Source organism: Vulpes lagopus, chromosome 4 (genome assembly GCF_018345385.1).
Source record: "Vulpes lagopus strain Blue_001 chromosome 4, ASM1834538v1, whole genome shotgun sequence".
Lineage (NCBI taxonomy): Eukaryota > Metazoa > Chordata > Mammalia > Carnivora > Canidae > Vulpes > Vulpes lagopus.
The window spans coordinates 32,752,747-32,775,872 of NC_054827.1; the positions used below are offsets into that span (position 1 = coordinate 32,752,747).

Consider the following 23,126-nt stretch of genomic DNA (forward strand, 5'->3'; position numbering starts at 1 on the left):
CCATTCTGTATAGGTCACCTAAGTGAAATCATATCCTATGTGGTGTTTTATGTCTGGTTGCTTTTGCTTAGCCTAGTATATTCAGAGTTCACCCAGGCTGTAGCATGTGTCAGGACTTATTTCTTTTTATGAATATTATTCTATTGTTATAGCTATATCAACTTTGTTTATCCACTCATTAGTTAAACATTTGGGTCATTTCCATCAGCAGCTATAATGCATACTGCTGATGTAAATACTCGTGTACAGATTTCTGTGTGGACACGTTTTCAGTTCTCTACGGTGTATACCTAGGAGTAGAATTGTTGCATCCAATGCTACAGATATGTTTCTTTCCTCCCCCTACTAGATTACAAACATCCCCAGGGCAGAGTTTGAGGCATTTGTCTCCTGGCCCAGACTATGTACATAGACATTCATTAAATGTTCATTGCCTGGAATGAATAAGTAGATGATATTTGCAGTTCTAACATGGAGCATGGGGATTTGGACGACTGGACAGACCGCATGAATAAAATGAATCTTTTCAAAAAACTCAAATCATAAAAATTCTTTTTTTTAAATTACAGGCAATCTTGACAATGACAAGTAGAATTGCAAAATATACTTCTCAGAACCCCAGCATCCCTTCTGTAAAATGAGAGAGACTGTATCTTATGGAGTTGTTGTCTTAAAATTGTTTTCCATCTGAGGAGATCTCAAATGGCTGGCACCCAACCTAACACTATATAGCTGGTTAAATTCAGTATGATCTCTCACCTACAAACCAATCCCAGCTTCGGCCTTTTGTGAAATCTTGTCTAGCTTTAACCTTGAAAAGATGGGGTTTTCATTTCACCTTCAGCTCTGTCTTTTGCTGCCCATAAAATTATTAGGCATCTGTCTACATTCATGATATCAAAGGTGTTAGTTTAGCAAGCGGAAAGAGGTGACTGACTAAGCTAGTGACTCTTGCTCTCAGGTAAGAATCAGAAATGCCGATCTTGAAACGGGAGGCGGAGCAGAGCTGCCTGGGAGCAACCGAGCGGGCCACCGCCGCTGCCATGAACCCCAAATATGACTACCTTTTTAAGCTGCTTTTGATTGGTGATTCGGGTATGGGCAAGTCATGCCTGCTTCTGCAGTTTGCTGATGACACATACACGGAGAGCTACATCAGCACCATCAGGGTGGACTACAAGATCCGAACCATCCAGCTGGATGGCAAAACCATCAAACTTCAGATCTGGGAGACAGCTGGTCAGGAGCGGTTCCAGACCATCACTTCCAGCTACCACCGGGGGGCTCATGGCATCGTTGTGGTGTACAATGTCACCGACCAGGAATCCTAGGCCAACATGAAGCAGTGGCTACCTGAGACTGACCGCTATGCCAGTGAGAACATCAATAAACTCCTGGTAGGCAATAAGAGTGACCTCACCACCAAGAAGGTGGTGGACAACACCACAGCCAAGGAGTTTGCAGATTCTCTGGGCATCCCCTTCCTGGAAACAAGTGCCAAGGATGCTGCCAATGTTGAGCAGGCATTCGTGACCATGGCTGCTGAGATCAAGAAGCAGATGGGGCCTGGGGCAGCCTCAGGGGATGAGCGGCCCAATTCCAAGATCAACAGCACCCCTGTGATGCCGGCTGGTGGCGGCTATTCTAGGAGGGGCACCCAGGGTGGGACAGGAGGAGGCACCTTTTCCAGATGATGCTCCTGAAGGGGACGGGAGGTGCCCCCCTCTCCTGGGGCATTTGAGTCTGCGGCTTTGGGGTGTCCTGGGCTCCCCATCTCCCTCTGGCCCATCTGCCTGCTGCCCTGAGCCCTGGTTTTGTCAAGGTCCCCAAGGAAGGACACCCAGGACCTTTGACTGGGGTGGGGATGTGGGCTTGCTCTGCTGCTGCCTCTAAGTAACTTTAAAAGATACCCCACCACACACCTTTCTTTGAGATGAGGGCTCCTCTTTCCCTCCTTGCTCCCCTATGTATGCTCAGTGGGTTTCTCTCATCCTTTTCCATCTCTACCCCACCTCTTCCCCAAGAGCTGGGAGCCTCCCTGGCCTCTATAGTCTCTGGCTGCAGTCAGCGTCAGGGGCCAGGAATGGGACCAGGGGATCCAGGACTCAGGATCCAGGGCCCTGGGCTGGACCTCAGGAAGGGCATGGGGGCCACAAGGGCCCAGCAGCCCACCTTTTCCTCTTCTCCCTGACTCTCCTCCCTGCCCCTTCCATACTCACAGCTCCAGCTGTCCAGCTGCAGTGGAATCTGAGCACATCTAGAGCAGGTGGGCGGGCAGCCATGCTGGGCCTGTGCCTTGAGTCCAGAGGGAGCCTACTCCTGCCACCCCCTGCCATGCCAGAGCCAGGCCCATGTGCTGCCTGTCCACCGTGCCCCTTTGTCCCCAAGGCAGGCAGAGGCGGAAGGCCCACTGTGCCAGAGGCCGGGCATCAACCTTAACCCTCACTCTGCCAGCACCTCTTCCCTTTCCCTGAGGCAGCACATCTGGCTTATTCTCTTCCTTCTGTTTGGAGCCTATGAGGGCAGGTCCTCATACCCTGTCACTATTTCTCCTCTGGGGAATGTGGGTGCAAATCCAGGGTTGGGGGCCTCTCCCCTCACCCCCTCCCACCCAGGATCCTAGCCCCATGCCCTCTGGCATAGCTTCTTCCTGCAGAAAAACAAACTTTTGGTCTCTACCTGAGAAGCCATGTCCCTTGTGCTATCTCTTGTCTGTCCCACCTGTGCCTTGCCCTCCAGCTTGTATTTAAGTCCCTGCGGTGCCCCTCACTCCCAGGTTCCCCTCTGGTGTCATGTCAGGCATTTTGCAAGGAAAAGCCACTTGGGGAAAGACAAAGGACAAAAAATAAATTTCCACTGGCCCTTGGGTGAGCCGAGGGTTTTTGCAAGGGAAAAAAAAAAAGAATTAGAAATGCCACCCTACTGGGGTACCTTGGGTGGCACAGTTGGGTTAAGCATCTGACTCTTGGTTTCGGTTGAGGGGTCATGAGATGGAGCCCCCGCAGGGGAGTCCATGCTCAGTGCAGAATCTGCTTGAGTTTCTCCCTCCCTCTGCCCCTATGCCCCGCTCTATCGCTCTCTTTTTCTCTCTCAAATAAATATTTTTTAAATGCCACTCCACCAGTTCTGCTTGGCAACATTCCCCCATCTCTGTGGTGAGTTGTGTCCACCACGCTGCACACTCCATATCTGGGGAATTAGACTCTTGCCCTCATTGAGGGGCATGGTCAGTCTTTTTAGAACATAGTTTGTCTATTGTTTAGATGTCAAATAGACTCAGACTGTCTATGTCCTTTCAGAGTGTGATTCTTGAGGTCATTTGGGGTAAAAACCAAGTGAGGGAGTATAGTATATTACATATACTGTTATGTTAAGAAACAAAATGGGCAACTAGTTAAATACTTTAATGATGGGTTAAATTTTGCTGATTATGATTATTTCCACACAAAACCAAAATTGAAATGACAGACTCTCCAAATTTCAGAACATGAACACATTTTAATTACTTTTGAGTTTAGGTACAAAACTCAAGCTAGGAATAGACAAAAAATCACCTACGTTAGTCTCGCTTTGCTGACTGGATAACAATATGTGATTAATACATCAACTCAAAAATCTAAAAATTACTACCCTCAGCCTATGTATTATTTTTGTAAATGAAGGAGAGTTCTAGAACATTTGAAATTTTCTAACCTCATGAACTGGCTCCCCCCAAATTATTCTTATCTTGCTTACACTATTAATTTATTACTCCCCTTCTTTTAATAAACAGAGCAGAGGGGATGTCCTCATTTCCTGTTTGTGAGCAAATCCCCAATTAGCACTGTGAGAACTACTGAGTTTTATTGCAAGAGGCAACAAGACTCTAAAGGTTCCCAATTTGTGGTGGCATTTGACAATTCACAGATGTGCCACCCTCTGGGCGATTACCAACAGCTGAATCTTACAATGGCTTCTCACCCCAATGCACGCCCACCCACGGCCTCCAAGAATCACAACCAGCACACTTGCAGCCCCATCCCTGAGGGGCTGAGGACACGGTTTGTTATGTGCAACCAGGCTCTCTTGGGAAAGGTAGCCGTGCCTGTGTCACCATCATAGAAAGACCTAGAACTAAGTGAGGGCTTTGAAGACCAGCCTTTCTGCTCTTTACCACGCTCCTTGCACCCTGCACTGTGAGTGGAGATGTGAGCAGGGACAAGGCTGACCTAGACCAGAGTTTAAGGACAGTTTCACTGTAATCTTTTACCAGTTATTACCGTTGTTGTTTTTCCATTAGAAGAGAGGGGAAAAACAGTCAAGAGAAATATGGGTGTGTATAGTTCTTGAAATGCAGAGGTTCAGATGGAAAAAAAAATCTATCAAAAATGTCCCTAGGACAAAGCTTGGCAAAATAAATAGCTTTTTTTTAAAAAAAAGATTTTATTAATTTATTCATGAGGGACACAGAGAGAGGTAGAGACACAGGCAGAGGGAGAAGCAGGATCCCTGCAGGGAGCCAGATGTGGGACTTGATCCCAGGACCCTGGGATCCACCCTGAGCCAAAGGCAGAGGCTCAACCACTGAGCCATCCAGGCGTCCTTTTTTCTTAAAAAAAGAAGAAGAAGGAAAAAAAAGCTGAGCTTTGTAACAGGAGAAATTTTCTCACAAGGAGAGGTTGTTCCTGAGCCAAGTTGAGGCAGAGGAAAATTTTTCCAGCATGTCAGGAACGAAGCTGACGTTCCATTAAGAACAAAAAATATATATATATTTTTAAAATGTGCTAAAGGAAAGCATCAGCGGAAACCAGAGTCCAGACGGAGCTTGGAGCTGCCGACGGGGCGCGGCGGGGAGAGCCCACGGAAGGCCGGCGCTGGAGGGAGACGCGGGCCCATCTCCCCGGAGCTCCCAGCCCCCGTGGACATTTCCTGTTCTGCCTCTGGAAGTTCAAGCCAAAAATGACAAAACATCCTTTTCCCTCTGACCGAGTGCTTGGTTGGGAGACCATCCCCTTCCCAGGCCAGTGACCTCAGGGCCCGCCCTCGCCTTCCTTCCGCGGAACCCCTCCCTGAGCAGCGGCGTGGGCTCCGGGGAGCGAGGACGGAGCCGCTTCCCCTTCCCCGGGAGGGATGATGGAGCTGCCGTAGCAGGTGGGGCCAGAGGTGGAGAGAGACCACGGGGGACCCTGGCCCGAGAGGTAGGAACGGGGCAGAGGGAGCTGGACGTTCTTGCGGTCGTTGGACATTCACTGAGCACCAGGAGGCGCTTGCCCTTTAAGCCCTGGGCTGTGAGGTGCTGTGCTGGGTGCGCGCGTGTGCTGGCCGGGTGGGTGCGTGTGCTGCCCGGGTGGGTGCGTGTGCTGGCCGGGTGGGTGCGTGTGCTGCCCGGCGCATGCGTGTGCTGGCTGGGTGGGTGCGTGTGCTGGCCGGGTGGGTGCGTGTGCTGCCCGGCGCATGCGTGTGCAGGCCGGGTGGGTGCGTGTGCTGGCCGGGTGGGTGCGTGTGCTGCCCGGCGCATGCGTGTGCTGGCTGGGTGGGTGCGTGTGCTGGCCGGGTGGGTGCGTGTGCTGGCCGGGTGGGTGCGTGTGCTGGCCGGCGCATGCGTGTGCTGGCTGGGTGGGTGCATGTGCTGCCCGGTGCGTGCATGTGCTGGCTGGGTGCATGCATGTGCTGCCCGGTGCGTGCGTGTGCTGGCTGGGTGGGTGCGTGTGCTGCCCGGTGCGTGCGTGTGCTGCCTGGTGCGCGCGTGTGCTGGCCGGGTGGGCGCGTGTGCTGGCTGGGAGGGGGGCGCGTGTGCTGGCCGGGAGCGTGGGTGTGCTGGCCGGGTGGGCAGACTCTCAGGCAAGAAGGTCAGACGTCTTCTCTCTCCCTCTCCTTCCCAATTGAGCTTGAACTCTCCGGCTCCTGGAAGCACACGTTTTGTTTGGGTTCTGGTATGGAAAATGTGGGAGGACTCTGAGAGTTCCTTGATTTCTGTTTTTTGTGTGTGTTTGTGTGTGTGTGTGTGTGTGTGTATTTTGTGGTGTTGTCTGAGTCCCTGGAATGTCAAGGAGCGTTCATTGTACCTTGAGCTCTGGACAGATTGACAGAGAAATGAGTGAAGTGCTGCGACCAGGACCCTATGCTCTGCTGCTACCCCCAACCCCAAGGTGGTCACACTCTGCAGCTGTCCCTCCAGGTATGGGGATGTGGCACAGACCCCCAGGGCCCTGGAGCACCAGGGCTGTGCATTCATGGAGTTCGAGACACAGGTGACGGTAGCAGAGGCTTCCCATCCACCCAGGAGGCCCTAAGCTCTGCTGGGGACGCGCTCGCCAGTCCGGGACTGGAAGGCTAGGCTTGGTGCCATACATGCTGACATGGACGGACATTGAGAACTCCACATGGCTTCTGCACAAGGAATACTCAAAAATTTATGAAGCAGTCATAAATGAAGCACTTCTGTGCCCTTCGTTTGAACTCCTATGGCTTTTACATCACTGTACCACACGCAGCGCTCCTTAGCCGCACACATAGTACATTGTGCTCTTCTTTAACGGGCCAGATAAATGAGAGGGTGAACTGAGCAAACTCATCAGAACCTGTTAGTTGGTGATCCCAAGACAGCAGCCAACTCTTACCGAGTGCTGGCTGGGTGCCAGGCACTGTTCTAAGGACAGTAGGTGTCATTGGCATCATCCTTATTGACAGATGAGGAAGCTGAAGCCGGAGGGACAACTAGTCCATAGCAGAAATGGGACCTGCACTGAGGTAGCCTCCGTTTTGAGTCCCAGCTGCCATGCTCTGAAACCAGGAAGAGCGGGATTTGAATCTTGGTTCCAGCATTGCCTGGCTGGGTGGCTCTAGACAAGTTATATGTCCTCATCCTCAGTTTTCTCATCTGTAAAATGGGATAGCAATAACCCCACCTCACAGAGGTGTTGTGAGAGGTAAATTAGTTTTAAGAGACTATTTTATTGAAGGAAATGAACAATACAAGCAAGCTCTCCCCAGTCCCTGTAGTGTGTGGTATAAATGTAGAAGGATCTCATGCAACTGAAAGCCTCAAGGTTCTGCAGGAGCTAGCAAGAGTGCTGTACCCTCCATGAGGGACATTGGAGTTTCCTTGGCAGCCAGTGCAGGACTGCAGTTGCCAGCTCCCTGGACTCCAAAGTCCCTAAGGGCAGGGCTCATGTAGTATGTATCTTTGTTTCTCTTTAAAAAAAATGCTTCTCAAACTGTGGCCTGAAGACACTGTTGCTTTTCAGAAGGGACACAGGGTCCTTTTTGGGAAGGAGTTCAACCAGGAGCCTATGAGTGTTCTAGGAGCCTCCTCCTCCCACTTCCAACAAAGCAACTCTACCTTTACTGACTCATATGTTGGGGTGCCCAGTTGAAAGAAAGTTTTGAAAATAATTTTCAGCACCTGCTAACCTGGAACAAGAAATGCATCTGGGCTGAAAGTGACTGCTTATGGAGTGGAGTTGATTCACAGAAGGATTCCTAGCTTCCCTGTCTAAGCTCTCATGCGGCCCTCCCACCACCTCCTACTTAGTGATCATCTCCTGCTACGGGGCGCCCAGGGGGGCTGTTGGCCATCTCAGGCAGCCCGCCCTCCTCCCGCACAGGGACTGGCAAGGGGCAGAGCAGCAGAGAGCTTAGGTTACAACCTGGCCTCTCTCTGCATCTTTTCTGAATGTGCCCTTCTCAACTCTGCTCACAGTTGGGGACCGCATGGTCAATAATCATAATAGCTATTATTTTTTTAAATAATAAATTTATTTTTTATTGGTGTTCAATTTGCCAACATACAGAATAACACCCAGTGCTCATCCCGTCAAGTGCCCACCTCAGTGCCCGTCACCCATTCACCCCCACCCTCCGCCCTCCTCCCCTACCATCACCCCTAGTTCGTTTCCCAGAGTTAGGAGTCTTTATGTTCTGTCTCCCTTTCTGATATTTCCCACACATTTCTTCTCCCTTCCCTTATATTCCCTTTCACTATTATTTATATTCCCCAAATGAATGAGGACATATACTGTTTGTCCTTCTCCGATTGACTTATTTCACTCAGCATAATACCCTCCAGTTCCATCCACGTTGAAGCAAATGGTGGGTATCTGTCATTCCTAATGGAATTTGTCATTCCTAATGGCTGAGTAATATTCCATTGTATACATAAACCACATCTTCTTTATCCATTCATCTTTCGATGGACACCGAGGCTCCTTCCACAGTTTGGCTATTGTCATAATAGCTATTATTGATCTTCTTTAATGATAACAGCTTGCTGATGGAGCCAGGCACTCTGATGGACACAAGACATGGATTAGCTCATGTAATCCCCACAAAAGCCCTATAAGGCGGTTTGGCATGTTCTGCATCGAAAATGCTGATATGGCATCGAAAGATAGAGACATGAATGCACGTGCTCAAGGGCACCCAGCCAGTTAGTGCTGACTGTGGGTTTGGAGCCTCATCCTCCAAGTCTCAGCCACACTGCCTCAAATATTTTTGCAGCTCTGTTTGACAGAGGCAAGAGGGATATCATTGTGAGTGTGTTTTGTTCATATTTTTGGCAAAGGATACCCCAGAGAAAAGGCTGGGAAGAACAGAGTGACAGGGTCAGGACATTATGTTCCATGGAAGCAAGGGTGCTTCTGTGAAAGAGTGGAGTCGGGATTTCTGTTCAAGCTGTATCCTGGTTATAAACTTCACCTCTTCTCTCAGGGGTGGTATGGTTTAGCGGGAAAGAGCAGCTACGTAGCCAGACTCCTTGGGTTCAAATCCTAGTTCTCCCACGTGTTGGTTAGGTCATTCGTAGGCAAATTATTAAAGTAGAGATATCCCATGTAGAGGGATGATAATGACAGTATCTATCTCACAGAGCTATCATCATGATAAGATGACCTAGTCCACAAAAAGCATTTAGAACTGTGTCTGGCACATAGTAAACATTAAGTGAATATATTATTATGTGTAAAAGAGGTTTTTGGATTAACCTTAGACAGTGGGGCAGCCGTCTGGAAATAAGTAACTGTTGTTCAAGACTATAAGATGGACACTAATAATTTCAACTGTGAGCTTGGGGGAGACAATTGTTCCTGGACCCCCAACCAGAAAGGACCAGAGTCCCCAAGAGACGTACCTTAGGTCTTAAGACCTACCAGAAAGAACTGAGATGTTTTCCCAGAGATTAAAGAGGTAGAACCGAAACAACTAGTCTTTAGGATCGTCTTGTCAAATTGGACCTTTTGATTACATGAAGTACAATTATTTATCTTTGAAGTTATTGAAATTAGTTCCATATCTGACCTGTTGTTATTCAAAAAACAAATTTGCTGGTTTTTTCAGTGATTAAATACCATTGGTTGAACCCCTTGTATTTTTGGAAGGATGACTTTAAGATTTCAAGCTGAGATATGAAATTTAAGAGCTAAATATAGCAGATTAAAAAAAACAGTAAGGAGATCATGAATTACAAAAGAATTTTGTGGCTTTTTCAAAGAACAGATCTGTGAGCAGAGCTTAAGTCTAGATGAGATTTGCAATGATTCTGAAAGTCATACACATCAGTTTGGCAACCTTTACTGGAAGTAAAAGTAGGCAAGAAATAAATGAGTAACTGACATTTATTGAGCACTTACTAGGAGCCAGGCCTTGTGCTAAGTGCTTCATATGCATTTTCTTATTTGTTTAATCTTCAAAACTGCACATCAAGTGACTACTCCTGTTATCCCCGGTTTACAAATGAGGAAGGCATGGTCTAGAGGAGGAAAGGATGTGCACAAACACGCAGAGCTGGCAGGTGCTAGGGTCGGCACCGACTCAGGACTGTCTGGTTTGCCTGCAGGTTCTTCAATCTTGTAGTTTGGTTCTAGTAGATCTAATCCTTCCTGACTTAGTCCATTTCAGTCTGTTTGAAATGTGCTGTGTTTGGAAGAGGATGGAGGGGCAGTAACACCCACAGCATGAGGTTTGAGTACAGCACTCAGGCATTTTGGATAACAGGTGGCAGAAGATACAAAGGGCACCTGATGGGGGTGGGGGTGGGCACAGTGCACCTGCATGTAAGCAAGCGTGTTATCAGGCAGGGCCGGGCGTGGGTAAACCTGTGGAGGCGGTTGCCACCTTAACCTGCCCCCACGCTCTCCCAGAGGCCCTATGTCCAGGGATTCCTCCCTCCTTTTCTGCAAGGATCTCTGTCACTTTCTGATAAGAAGAGAAGGTCCCAGCTGTAGCCTCCCAGGAGCCCTACTCTGCCTCTAATCCCCTCAGTACCCTGTAACTAAAATTAATCCTTGTTCTTGTCCACCAGAATTCCCTTTGGCCAGTGCTTGAGTTTTAGCAAACCCCTCGGAAGTGATTACTAAATGAATTAATATGCAAGTTCGCCTCTAGTGGGAGACTTAGATTTCATGGTGGCAAGGAATTTTGGAGGAGGGAGACCTTCCCCACTGCCCCTCCCAGGCATCCCCTAACCACATTCCATGTTAAAATCTACCCATCACTGGAAAGCAAGCTCTTTTCTGAGGCTCTGAGGTCCTCAGTGCAAGCTTCTCTTGTGTTCTTCTTTTTCTTTTTTAAATTCAATTAGACAACATATAGTGCATCATTAGTTTCAGATGTAGTGTTCACTAATTCATCAGTTGCACATAACACCCAGTGCTCACCACATCACGTGCCCTCCTGAATGCCCATCACCTAGGTACCCCATCCTCCCACCCCCTCCCCTCCAGCAACCCTCAGTTTGTTTCCTAGGGTTAAGTCCTTCATGGTTTGTCTTCTGATGACTTCCCATTCTGGTTCCTCTCTCTTCCCCTATGATCCTCTGCGATGTTTCTTATCTCTTGTGTTCTTGAAAGAGAAGCTGCTTATCTGAATTCTCAGAAAACATTTATAGCACCAACTCAACCGGGATAGCTCTAGGCGGCATGTGCAGTGGGTGAGGCTGTCCCTCAGTGCCCAGGGCCCTCTCTTTCTGTCTGTTGTCCTTTCTGGTGGCCCGCACCCACCCACCTTCTCAGACCCTCACATGCAGACTCCTTTTCCTTCCTTATCTCCAACAGGACCTTCGGGCCCTTAACTCACTGAACAACCTTAAACCACATGCTTCCCAAGAGTGGGTTGTGTGTATGATGAGATTCAAATGGTTTTGCTGAGAACAAGTTGACCATGGAATATAGGAATCAGCAGTTTGGGAAGGGCTTTTAAGGATTTAGGGATATAGGTTCTTGTTAGACCCCTGACCCCCAAATCACACACTTATAAAGCAGTGCTCATGGGGAGCCCATCAGGAGTTAGGGAGGGTCCTAATTAATGATGATGGTAGGTCTGGGGGAGGAGAGGAAACCTACTGTTTATCCCAGGCCACCTAAGGTATATGTGGATGGGGGAGGAGGGGCGGGGGCTTACACCTCCTATACTTTCAGGCCTGGAGGGCTAGTGGAGATATTCTCTTCCTTTGCCTCATCCTCCATTTTGAAAAAGAGGTTCCAAACAGACAGAAGCAGACAGGAGTGGTAGAAAAGGCAGACATACAGAACAAAATGTCTCAAGGCAGCAGAGGAAGGCTTGGTATATGTTCATTGTTCAATGTGGGGCTCTCCTGGACCCTTGGAACTTTCCATGGTTTGGCTTTCTGGCTAATTATTACCATCTGTGTGGTTTCTGGCAGCCACCCCTGTGCTGGGCCTGCCAGTGGAGTTGCCGGGCCAGTCCGAGGGCTGCACCAGCCACTGACAGCTGCTGAGGTCCCCTTGAGTTTTTCTTCAGGCACAAGCAGATGTCCCCCAGACTGCATCCTGGCCATTGGGTAAGTGGCTTGCCTTTCTGCCTGCCTCCCCGAATCATGCAGTCGGCTGTCCAGGGGCGGATCTGGTTTTCTGGCCACATGTTTTCCTTCCATGCACACCTGTGATATGTCCACACTGTGAGTGAACACAGCCTGCTCCTTTCCTTGGAGTGGCTCGGGAACCAACAGGCACAGCACATCCCCACACAGATACGGAGATGCGTCATGGAAAAGAGAGGCTGCTTGTATTTTAGTAAGTAAACAGCTGTCAGGACTCTGGGCACACATCAGCCTCTGCCTGGTAAGGCATTCAGTCTGCTTCTAGAATCCCGAGCATCAGAGCTGAGAGGGATCTTAAAGACTTTCTAGTCCAAATCCCTCGTTTTACAGATAAGAAGACCGTCTAGGGAAGTAGGGACTTGCCCAAGGCCACAGAGCTAGGATCAACGGGGCTTTCTATCTCACAAAGCCAATCTGTTAATGGATGGTCGTGAGAAGGGATTGAGGTTATATGGGTGCCAGCTACTTCCATTTGCCCTTATAAATCCACTCTCTACTCTTCTCCACTGTTCTGTGCGTCCAGGATGCTACCTGAATGGCTCCCTCGCATTTGACTTCTGGTTAGAGGCAGGCAACAGAGGCCCTGGCAGGAAATCAGAGCAAGGGGAGAGAGTGATCTGAGGTGTGTATCCCACCTGCTCTCTCCGCGTTGCTGTGGGCCAACTGTGTCCCCTGCCTGCAGGCACGGCTCTGTCAGACAGCCCTCTTGCTCCACAAGGCTCTGTCCCCCAAGCCTTCAGGCCTAGGGTGGTGCCCAAAGCTCCCCCACTGTTCAGCTCTGTGAAACTACACTCTTTTGAGGTCTCAAACTCTACGCGGCCTTTCTATACAGTCCCTTTACTAAACTCTCAAACTGGGGAGTGTTAGCTGCCAGGGTCCTGACAGAGATACCTGTGAGTGGCTTTGTTTATCACAGGAAGAAAAATCTATATGAAGGGAAGGTGAAATTTAGGAAGATAATGTATAAGTTTTCTGTGGCTGCTACAACAAATGATCGCACACTTGGGAGCTTAAATTGGGGTTGCCTGGGTAGTGCAGTTGGCTAAAAATCCATCTTTTTTTTTTTTTTTTTAAGATTTTACTTATTTACTCATGACAGACACAGAGAGAGGGGCAGAGACACAGGCAGAGGGAGAAGCAGGTTCCATGCAGGGAGCCCAACGTGGGACTCGATCCCAGGTCTCCAGGATCACACCCCAGGCTGCAGGCAGCACTAAACCGCTAAGCTACCAGGGCTGCCCTTGGCTAAGGATCCAACTCTTGGTTTCAGCTCAGGTCATGATCTCAGGGTCCTGGGATCAAGCCCTACATCGAGCTGCCTGCTTAGCAAGGAGTCTGCTTGGGATTGTTTCTCTCCCTCCCCCATTACTCCCCCATGCTTGCTCTTTCTCTCTCTAAAATAAATAAATGAATATTTAAAAAATAAAACAACCCCAAAACAGCAGAAATTTATTCTTTTAGCATTCTGGAGGCCAGAAGTCCAGAATCAGCATTACTGGGCAGAAATCAAGGTCTCAGTAGGGCCACTATGCTCCAAAGGAAGTCAGAGAGAATCTGTGCCTTGCCTTTTCAGCTTCTAGTGGTGGCCACTATTCCTTAGCTTGTGGCCGCATCACTTCAGTTATCTGCCTCTGTGGTCACATTGCCTATTCCTCTTCTGTGTGTGAAATCTTTCTCTGCTTCCCTCTTATAAGGGCTCTTGTGACTACATGTAGGGCCCACCCAGATAATAGAAGATAATATGTCCATTTCAAAATCCTTAATTACAATTGCAAATAAAATAACATTTTTCTAAATAAGGTCACCATAAGGTCATAGGTTGCAGGTAGTGGGACCTGATATCTTTGGGGTCATTCATTATTCAGCTTACTACAGAGAGTGAGAGAGGCACCAATGAATCCCTTCAGAACAATTTTTTTAAAAATCTTATTATTTTAGAGTAGATTTAGGTTAATGAAAAACTTGAGGAGAAGGAATAGAGATTTCCCACATGCCTCCTGCCCCCACACATGCATAGCCTCCACCATTATCAAGAACACTCACCAGAATGGTCCTTTTTTGTCAACGATGAACCTACATTGACACGTCATTATCACATAAAGTCCACTGTTTACCTTGGGGCTCATTCTATGGTGGTGTACATTCTATGCATTTGGACAAATATATAATGACTTACATCCATCATTATACTCATAGGGAGTATTTTCATTGCCCTAAAAATCCTCTATGCACTGCCTATCTATCTCTCCTCACACCCCCTACCCTGGCAACCATTGATCTTTTTACTATCTCCACAGTTTTTGCCCTTTCCAGAATGTCCCCATAGTTGGAATCATGTTAGCATTTAGTCTTTTCAATGGCTTCTTTCACTTAGTAATATGTAGTTAAGGTTTCTCAATGTCTTTTCATAGCTCATTTCTTTTTTAGCTCTGAAAAATATTCCATAATCTGGATTACCACAATTTATTTATTAATTCACCTACTAAAGGACATCCTGGTTGCTTTCAGGTTTTGGCAATTATGAATAAAGATGCTATAAACGTATGTGTGCATTTTTGTATGGATATAAGTTTTCAGCTCCATTCGATTAATACCAAGGGATAGGGGATCTCTGGGTGGCGCAGCGGTTTGGCGCCTGCCTTCGGCCCAGGGCGCAATCCTGGAGACCCGGGATCGAATCCCACATCGGGCTCCTGGTGCATGGAGCCTGCTTCTCCCTCTGCCTGTGTCTCTGCCTCTCTCTCTCTCTCTCTGTGACTATCATAAGTAAATAAAAATTAAAAAAAAATTTAAAAAAAATTTTTTTAAAAAATACCAAGGGATATGATTGCTAGATTGTGTGGTAAGAGTACATTTAGTTTTATGTGAAATTGCCAAGACAATTGCCAGTTGTCTTCCAAGGCGGCTGTTCCATTTTACTTTCTCACTAGCAGTGTATGAAAGTTTCTGTTGCTCCATATCCTCACCAGCATTTGGTGTTGTCAGTGTTCCAGATTTTGACCACTCTCATAAGTGTGTAGTGGTATCGTGTTGTTTTAATTTGCATTTTTCTGATAATGTATGACATGGAGCATCTTTTCAAATGCTTTTTTGCCATCTGCATAGCTTCTTGATTGAAATGTCTGTTATGGTCTTTGGCTCATTTTTTTTTTTAATTTTTTATTTATTTATGATAGTCACAGAGAGAGAGAGAGAGGCAAAGACACAGGCGGAGGGAGAAGCAGGCTCCATGCACCGGGAGCCTGATGTGGGATTCGATCCCGGGTCTCCAGGATCGCGCCCTGGGCCAAAGGCAGGCGCCAAACCGCTGCGCCACCCAGGGATCCCTCTTTGGCTCATTTTTTTTTTTTTTAAACATTTTTTTTTTTAATTTTTTTTTTAATTTTTATTTATTTATGATAGTCACAGAGAGATAGAGAGAGGCAGAGACACAGGCAGAGGGAGAAGCAGGCTCCATGCACCGGGAGCCCGACGTGGGATTCGATCCCGGGTCTCCAGGATCGCGCCCCGGGCCAAAGGCAGGCGCCAAACCGCTGCGCCACCCAGGGATCCCTCTTTGGCTCATTTTTTAATGGTTCCTGGTTTCTTTATTGTTGAGTTTTAAGAGTTCTTCATGAATTTTATCTTATTTATTTATTTATTTATTTATTTATATTTTATTTTATTTATTTATTCATGAGAGGCACAGAGAGAGGCAGAGACATAGGCAGAGGGAGAAACAGGCTCCCTGCGGAGAGCCTGATGCCAGGACTCAATCCCAGAACCCCTGGGATCCCTACCTGAGCCAAAAGCAGATGCTCAACTGCGCCACCCAGGGGCCCCTCTTCATAAATTTTAGATAACAATCCTTATCAGATGTGTCATTTGTAGGGCACCTGGCTGGCTCACTCAGAAGAGCATGTGACTTTTAAATCTCTTGGGGTTGTGAGTTAAAGCCTCATGTTGGGTGTAGACATCACTAAAAAATAAGTAAACTTTAAAAAAAAGGTACGTCCTTTGCATATATTTTATCCCAGTCTATGGCCTATGTTCTCATTCTCTAGACAATGTCTTTCCCAGAGCAGAAAAAATGTAATTTTAATGAGTCCAAATTATTAATAATTTCTTTCATGCATTGTATCTTCAGTGTTGTATCAAAAAGTCGTCTCCACACCCAATGTCATCTAGATTTTCTCCTATATTATTTTTAGATGTTTTATAATTTTGCATTTTATTTTATTTTGAAAGATTTCCTTATTTATTTGAGGCAGAAAGAGAGAGAGAGAGAGAGAGAGAGAGAGAACAAGTAGTGGGAGGGACAGAGGGACAAGCAGACTCCCCACTGAGCAGGCAGCCTGACTTGGGGCTGATCCCAGGACCCTGAGATCATGACCTTAGCTGAAGGCAGATGCTTAACCAACTCAACCACCCAAGTGCCCCATTTTGCATTTTACATTTAGGTCTGTGATCCATTTTGAGGCAATTTTGTGTAGGGTATAAGGTCCATTTGTTCCAGCACATTTGTTGAAAAGACTATATTTGCTCTATTGTCTTGCCTTTGCTCCTTTGACTGAATGTATGGGTCTATTTGTATGTGGCTCTATTTCTATGTTCTCTGTTATGTTCTATTGATTTATTTGTCTATTCTTTCACCAATACCACACTGTCTTGAGTACTGTAGCTTTATAATAAGTCTTGAAATCAGGTAGTATCTGTCCTACCACTTTGTTCCTGTCCTTCAAAATCATGTTGGCCATTGTGGGCCTTGTGCCTCTCCATATAAACTTTATTTTTTTTTAATTTTCTTTATTTATTCATGAGAGACACACACACACACACAGAGAGAGAGAGAGAGAGAGAGAGAGGCAGAGACACAGGTGGAGGGAGAAGTAGGCTCCATGTAGGGAGCCTGATGTGGGACTTGATCCCGGGTCTCCAGGATCACAACCTGAGCCAAACGCAGAAGCTCAACCACTGAGCCACCCAGGCGCCCTCCATATAAACTTTAAAATCAATTTGTGGATATCCAAATGATTCCCATGGTGATTCTGCTTATGAATCTCTGCTCTGGTAAGCAATGACTTTCCGCACTCACTTGTCCGTCTAATCTTGGGTGCAGTGGTTTGTCCTGTATCCTTCCCTCTCTTACAGATCCAAGAAGAGTTGTTGATTTTTCAGTCTGTTCAGATTTTTATTTGCTGTTAGGACAGAGTAGTAACTTCCAAGCCCTTTACATGCAGGACCAGAAAATTCCAGAACAATTTTAGTGGCATGCATTTATTGATACCTCTATGTTTGACTAAAGCATTCCTCCATCATTGGGAGACACATATTGCTGAAGATGCCTTTCAGTCCCTAGATTCTAATTCCCTTATTTTTGGGCCTGGCTGCTGGATCTCACTGTGACCTTCCCATTCTAAAGTTGGTTGTGTAGTCACCAAGCAAAATGTTGTGGGAAACAAAATGGTGGCAGATGTGATGGGGACACGCAAGTTGTGGAAAGGCTTAGCCTGGGGACATTTAGTATGTGGAAGTCATTTGACTCAAGGAGTTCAAATCCAAGCACAAAACTGAAAGAAATTACTTAGCTCCATCACCTTCTTTCCAGATGAGGATAATGAGACCCAGAGAGGGAAATTTCCCTACCCACAGCTTGTGAATGACAGATCCAGGACTAAAATAGAGGTTATAGGACTTAGTCTAAGGACTTTTCCATTATGCCATCTTCTCACCTTCTTCTCACACCCTCTCACTAACTGCCTTCCTTCTGGGCAATCTTCGGGTTTTCTTTGTGGGATTTCTACCCTGAGTATTCCATTTGCTAGAAGTTGGTAGGCAGCAGGAATGCACTAGATATTGTCTGTTATGACACAAAATAAGAAAACGATGAGAATTGAGGCTTAGATCACTGCCACTCAGAGTCCACAACAAGATGAAGAGCTGGTATCAATATAAACCAACACACAGCTTCCTTCATTGAGAAGGTCTTGCTCTGAAAGACAAACCAGCAGAGCTAAACAGTGTCCTTCATGATGTGGTTGATTTACATTCTGCTACAAGCTCCTTATCTCATCACAGACCAGTGTGATGATCATCACTGGCTAGAGGACAACAGTAAAAGCATGGCTTCAATGTTGCTTAAGCAAACCGATCCCCCAAATAGGTCATGTTGATAGATAAAGACATCAGAGAAGGTAATGGTTCCTCCGTCCAGAATGCATTTAGTCAGTGAAATCCAGATTTGGGGCTATTTCTAAGGGGGATAATGACATTCCAGAAATTATCCAACAATGACTGACTTATGGAGCATAAATTTTGTGCAGATAAAAGAGAAGCTGTTTTAAAAGTGCTTACTTACCACAGTTCACAGTATATGAAAAAGCACTAAATAAGTTAATAAATAATTTTATTGCTATTGTATTATCATCCAGTACCTGTTGCCTATGTCAAGTGAGACACATGTGAAGAATCTAGAGGTTTCCAGCTTGAACTAAAGAAAACTTAGAGGACTGCAAATCCATATGTTCGAAGAACTAGACCAAAGTAGAAGAAAGTAGACCAATTTTTTAATTTGTTCATTCAACTAATAAATCTTTTTGAGTGCTCACTGTATTCCTAGACTCTTCTAGGTTCTTACGAAGATTGCTGTAGGCAAGAATGAGGTTCTGGCCCTCATGGGAGGGGCTGGTTATGAGGCAATACGTAAAATAAAAATAATTTCAACAGAAACCAAGACAAGGTAAGATGATGGGAGTGGAGATGCTTCTTCAGACTGAGTAGTTAGAAGCACCGTCACAGAGGTGATGATATTTGAGGTGAGTCCTGAATGACAACAAAGGTAGCCACATGAAGATCTAGGGTAGGAGGGATCTAGGCAGAAGATCTTCAAACATCACTAAAGGTGGTAAAGATTCTTGGCAGGCAGATGTTAGCTAAACATAAGAAAGTTAATTTTAACAATATAAGGGAGTGTTTTTAAAAACAAGCCTTTTATTTTACAATAGTTGTAGATTTACAGAAAAATTATGAAGATAGTATAGTGTTCCAATATAACCCACATCCAGAATTCTCTGTAATTAACATTAACATTTGTGTGCTACCTATGTCACAATTAATGAACCAGTATTGATTCATTATTATTAACTGAAGTCCATACTTTATTTAATTTCTTTAGTTTTTACCTAATGTCCACTTTCTGTTCCAAGATCCCATTGAGAGTGCCATATTGCATTTAGTAGTTATAACTCCTCTGGTTACTTTTGGTTTGACAGTTTCTCAGACTTCTCTTGTTTTTGACAACCCAGGAAGCTTTGAGGACTGTTGATCCCATATTTTGTAAAATGTCTCTATTGGAATTTGTGTTATGTTTTTCTCATGATTACACTGTGGTTATGGGTTTTTAGAAGGACGACCACAGAAGTAAAGTACTGTTTCCTTGCATCATATCAAGGATACATACTGTCAACATGACTTATCACTATTGGTGTCTACCTTGATCACATGGCTGAGGCAGTGTTTGTCAGATTTCTTCACTGCAATTCTTGTTTTCCTCTGTCCATATGGTACTCTTTGGAAGGAAGTTACTATGTGCTGCCCATGCTTAAAGAGTAGAGAGTTAAGAATTGCCTCATTGAGGGATCCCTGGGTGGCACAGCAGTTTGGCGCCTGCCTTTGGCCCAGGGCGCAATCCTGGAGACCCGGGATCAAATCCCACGTCGGGCTCCTGGTGCATGGAGCCTGCTTCTCCCTCTGCCTATGTCTCTGCCTCTCTCTCTGTGTGTGACTATCATAAATAAATAAATAGACTTAAAAAATAAAAAGAATTGCCTCATTGAGATTGGAGTGTCTATATAAGTGATTTGGAATTTTTCTTCATGAAACATTTGTCTTTTCATTTATTTATTTGTTAAATTGTTTACTTATATTGTAGAAACTTATGCATAATGATTTCATACTTCAGGTTATAACCCAACTCTAATTTAATAATTTCATTTCCCAATTTGTTCCAGCTTTGACGATCAGAAACTCTTTCAGTTGGCGTCTATGTCTCCATGTTATACTTCTTTTTTTTTTTTTAATTTTTTTTTAATTTTATTTATTTATGATAGGCACACAGTGAGAGAGAGAGAAGCAGAGACATAGGCAGAGGGAGAAGCAGGCTCCATGCACCGGGAGCCCGACGTGGGATTCGATCCCGGGTCTCCAGGATCGCGCCCCGGGCCAAAGGCAGGCGCCAAACCGCTGCGCCACCCAGGGATCCCTCCATGTTATACTTCTATCAACATGGGTTTTGGTGTTGTGTTTGTTTCTTTCTTGAACACCTCTTAATTTCTGGCAGTATAAGATGCTCCATCATCTATACATTTCTTGCCCCAGTCCTAGAATTACCCATTTCTCCAAGTAGCCTTGGTTCCTTTTATTGGAGAAAGGAATTGAAAACTAAAAACCAAGCTCTGGATGACATATATATATATATATATATATATATATATATATATATATATATATATATATACTTGTTGCTACTGAGGTGCTGTTGCACCGTAAAAACGCCCCCTCAGCTAATAGAGCAAGATACATGTGTGTATACTCAGCTATGTATATACACATATTTATAAATATTTCTATATGTAACCATCTGAATCTATATGGAACAAAATGTGGATTCATACTCATGTCTCCAGCTCTAATCTATAACCACATGGCTCCTTCTAGACCTCCCTTTGCTTACTAGTAACTTCCTACTTCAGTCGAGAAACCTGGCTCCCACCACCTTCCATCCATTTACTTCATTGTTCAATTGCAATATACATGGATAGTGGTATTAGACTTTATGAATATGTGCTCCCAAGGGAAACAACTTTATCAGCTGGAATACAGTGCTTAATGTGTAGTTTCTTTGACCTTTAGTCTTACAGACTCCACTTGTTTCCAAAGTTACATAGGTCAGCACCCTTTTCCCCTCAATACTTCAAGTAAAGATGTTTTGTAGATTTGTAATACAGTTAGATTATTTTGTCAATCTGCATCCCATCCTGGGATCTCTTGACCTCCTAAGTGATTTTTCCTTAATGTTTACATTAAGGTTCACTTTTTGTGCTGTAAAATTATATGGGTTTTGACAAATGTGTAGTGTCATGTTGCCACCATTATAGTATCATAAAGAATAGTTTATGCCCTGGGCACCTGGCTGGCTCAGTCAGAAGAGCATGTGACTCTTAGTCTTGGGGTCATGAGTTCAAGCCCAATGTTGTGGGTTGAGTTTACTGAATTAAAAAAAAAAAATTAAAAACAATAGCTCACGCCCTAAAAAAAAAAAATCCCCTGTGCTTCATGTACTAAGGCTTATTGAGGAGTAACATTTGGACAGAAGAGAAAGCAAGGTGGGGCAAGAGAACCTTCAGACTGCAGTTCTAAGTCTCTGCCAGGCCAGTGAGGAGCTCCAAAGCAAACATTTGTGCTCTAAGAGGAGTGCCATGCTGGGCAGGAGTGGTCAGGCCTTGGTTCTACGACTTTGCTCAGCCATTGGCTGGGAACTCTCAGCTTTTGAGCTGAGGTGGAGCTGAAGGCACCAACAGCTGGAGGTTATCAGCTAACCACATTCCTTGAAGCTGGGTTGCTAAGTCCTTTCTTGGAAAGAGATCTGAGGGCTGCAATTCTTTGTCTGCCAAAAGTATCTTCGAAAATTGCAATAGAGGTTGGCTGACTGTTGGTCATGATTCTCAAGCAGAGGATTCCTGAATCTGGTGGGATTTGGAATCAGATAATCCCATTGCCCCCTTTCAGCTCTTGAGCCTTATGACTATCTCTCAGCATGCTTTGATCCAGGCAATCCAAGTATGTTTCCCGCATTCATTTCAACCTGCTCAATCCTCTGTTTCCCTTCTTGCACTGACCGTCTTATGCCCTGCTGTGTCCTAGAGGTAGGATCAGTCCCTTCCTCCCAGGGTCTATTCATGGAGGGACTGAGGAGCCAGATGATGGAATCTATAGCTTCCACCTGTGCTGTCCACACCTTTTGGATCTCAGATGCTCAAGAAAATGGTTAACTATAACCATTGTTATACTAATACATTGATACTAATCAATAGCAAAGTGGATGACTGAGTTGAACGCAGATCAAACACTTGAGAGCACAGGCAAGAAAGTCGAAAAAATTCAAAGTTAAGACTACCCAAAGCAAATCCTGGCCTGATACCACCCCTCCATGGAGCACGGGAAAAGGTAAACAACAGCACTGCCTGCTGATCAATGCCTATACTACATCTGGCAAGGTGTCATATTTTTATTTTCTTCCATCCCAACTCCCGTGGGTAGCCCTGGAGTTTCACTGGCAGGTACCCATCATTCCAGTGCAATTCTAGCCTTTCTTTGTAGGAAGGTGGAAAGCTTTCAAACTTCTTGAGGAAAGAGTGGCTCTGATGTTTTGTTCTACCTGCACTTAATCTTTGTGTTTAACCTGCTTATGGTTCAAAGCCTGTTTTATTCTTGTAACTTGGCAGCTCTGGCTGGCTCGCAAATGTCCTAAGATAAATAATTAAGGTCCCGACATGCCCTCTAAGGACAGTCAACTTCTAAGCCAAAAAACGTTTTATATTTACTTTTTGCTCTTTAGAGATTTCCCTGGAATGTTTACTTCTGCTTTGCAGCATTTTTAAACTCCATACGTCCTGTTGGTTTGCCTAGCCAGAACACAATAGCGTTGTTGTTGTTGTTTTTAAAATATTTAAGCTGCTATTTTGATACAATGGACCATCATACTGATTTTTAATTCCAAATTTAATGCTCACAAGTTGCCAACCATCTGTTTTTTTTCTATCCATTTTTTCATTTCTTGGTGCAATGACTAAAGTTGGAACCTGCTGGTTCAAAGAGTAGAAATACAGTATATTTTCCCTATTCTCCAACCCTCAGCACCAGACAGTGGGGTTGGAATCCATGTTTAAATACCTAGAGGTAAAAAATAAATAAAATAAATAAATAAATAAATAAAAACCTAGAGGTCGGGGCACCTGGTGGGCTTGGTCGGTAGAGCACATGATTCTTGATCTCGGGGTTTTGATTTGGAGCTCCATGTAAGGTATAGGGATTACTTAAAAAATAAATACCCAAAGGTTGCTCCAGGTCACTACCCCCGAGTTAGATGAGACACAAAAAAGTGCCAAGAGTTAATGTTCCAAGAAGACACTTGAGGTTACTGATTCCAGGATGTTTTTTTTTTTTAAAGATTGTATTTATTTATTCATGAGAGACACACAGAGAGAGGCAGAGAGAGGGAGAAGCAGCCTCCACACAGGGATCCCGACGTGGGACCCGATCCCGGGTCTCCAGGATC

At 45.4% G+C, this 23,126-nt stretch overlaps 1 protein-coding gene across 3 annotated transcripts in view; it reads left to right on the forward strand.

Annotated features, from left to right (window-relative positions):
* The first annotated feature begins 4,903 nt into the window (after window positions 1-4,903).
* TACC1 (transforming acidic coiled-coil containing protein 1) overlaps window positions 4,904-23,126 on the forward strand; it is a 119,428-nt gene continuing 101,205 nt past the window's right edge. Inside the window, exons 1-2 of one of the 3 annotated variants that reach the window (XM_041753941.1) lie at window positions 4,904-5,177; window positions 11,636-11,773. The gene's annotated coding sequence lies outside the window, so the exon portion shown is untranslated. Of the gene's footprint in view, window positions 5,178-11,635; window positions 11,774-23,126 lie in introns of those variants that run through there. The other 2 variants (XM_041753942.1, XM_041753947.1) reach the window with 2 other exon arrangements.